The following is a 2,007-nucleotide window of genomic DNA, read 5'->3' on the forward strand; positions in this document are numbered from 1 at the left end:
CCTTCCGGGTGGTGTGGACGCCGGGACGCGGGGATCGGAGAGGCAGGGGTGAGGGGGCGCAAGGGGGACTCGGAGGTCGAGATGAGAGGGGTGGAGACGCGGGGGCCCTGGTGGAGACTCGCTTGGGTGCAGAAGCCAGAGAGCAAAGACTCGAATCACAGCTTGGCTTGTGCCCGCTACGCCCTCTATTATAAGCACAGTGCGGGAGTAGAAGGCGGAGCCTGGGAGGCGGGGCGCGTGGAGTTCCGGGGACGGGGCGTGGGGCCGTGGGTGGGGTTCAGTGTGCTGGAGGCCGGGTAGTTTTGGGGGTGACGGGTGCCCTGGGAGGTGCAAAACTCTGGCTCCTCCCAACAGGCCCGGACGTGCGTGGTCAGCCGTGCCTTCTCTGCTGACCGTGGGAGACGTGACTTCCTCTCCCCGCGGTCCCTTTCCAAGCGCTGGAATTTCGAGCCCCTCCCCAGCCCCCGCCGCGCCCAGTGGGGAAAAGGTGCTGGTGTCAGCGGGGACGGGGCGTGCGGGCTGCATTCCTGACCCCCTCCCCAAGTCAAAAGCTGGGGAAGAGGGTCCTGGTACGCTGAGTCCAGCAGGGCTAGGCGGAAACCCGGGACCCCTCAAACATCCCCGCCTCCGGAACGCCTCCCGGAGAGCATCCCAAGACCAGACTGGTCTCCCGGGGAGACAATCTCGGGCTTTCGCGCTCCTTCCCACTCAAGGCTTGGTCGTTGCAGATGTGTTTGTGGGATTCTTTAACGTCCCTCATCCCACTCCGCACAACTTAGTGCCCAGGTGGCAGGGACCAGATTTGTCTTGTTCAGTCTCCAGCGGGTGCCTCTCTCCCCACTGCCCACACTCTACCCTCAGGGTCTTCAGAGTGTTTGCCTGAATCAAAGCAGGAACCTTGGAACAGAAAGAGGGGATACATGGAAGGAAGGTCTCCCCATTCTCCCTCATTCATTCATTCGTTCAATAAACAGTCCTCTGCTCTCCTACATGGAGTTCCCAGGCTTGTGGAGAGACCCCAACACTCTGAGCCTTGGGTAGGGACAGAGTTGGGACAGAGGAAGAACTGAGTGAGGCTGTGAGGTGGACCACTTTCATTTCACAAGGCTAAGCATTTATTCAACAAACTTTTACCAAAGTTCTCCCCCTCCATTCCCACCAACTTCCCTATACCTTGCCTGAAAATTGAGGCTGGCATAGAAAACCTGCCTGCCAGGAAAAACCCAGGGCACGATGGCTCAGAGAACAGGCAAGAAAAACAGAGTTGACTCAGCAGGGCTCCGAGCCAGCTCAGCCTCTGGAATCCAAAACTGTGCGCCCCATACACTTGGCTGGGCCAGATGCCAGGATAGCAGATCCCGGCAGCAGTGACAGGCAGGTGGGAAGGGCACAGAGGAAAACCTTGGCAAGGAATAGATCCAGATAGCCACCATCTGCCCTGGCAGCCGGCCTGTCCAGCCCCCAGCCCCTGGCCTCCTTCTGAGAGGGGGACATAGCTATCCAAGAGTGAGCTCTCCTCCTCCCTGGCTTCTTGCACTGAGAAAAATGATCAATTACCTTCCCAACCTGAAGGCCTCTTTCTGATCCACTTTGAAGGGGCTTCTACCTCTGTGCTGTGTTTCAGAGGGCACAAAGTACACCCAAGCCTCTTAGAGGCACCTGCAGTGAGCAGGCTACAAAAGAATTTGTCCAGGGACCCAGAGCTGGCCCTGAATTATATCTTTAAAAACTTCTCTGTGGAATATACTTCTGACCCAGCAATAACATATCACCGTGATCAATTGTTTCTTTGGTACCTGCTGTGTGCTGGTTACTATGCTGGGTCCATAATGGTGGGCAAGATGCCCCCTCCACCCAATGTAGGCTACTCTGGGTGAAGTAAATGGCATTAGAAAGGTGACATGCGGGCTGGAGTCTCTCATCAGAAAGAGAAGCAGTAAAATTGACTTTTTTTTTTTGCCTGTCTGTGGGCAGCTGAAAGGAAATCCCTGCCTTTGGGAAATTTCA

Source organism: Delphinapterus leucas, unplaced genomic scaffold (assembly GCF_059928025.1).
Source record: "Delphinapterus leucas isolate spDelLeu-1000000601 "Yukka" unplaced genomic scaffold, BTC_Dleu_Yukka2 spDelLeu_asBTCV2_sq25, whole genome shotgun sequence".
Lineage (NCBI taxonomy): Eukaryota > Metazoa > Chordata > Mammalia > Artiodactyla > Monodontidae > Delphinapterus > Delphinapterus leucas.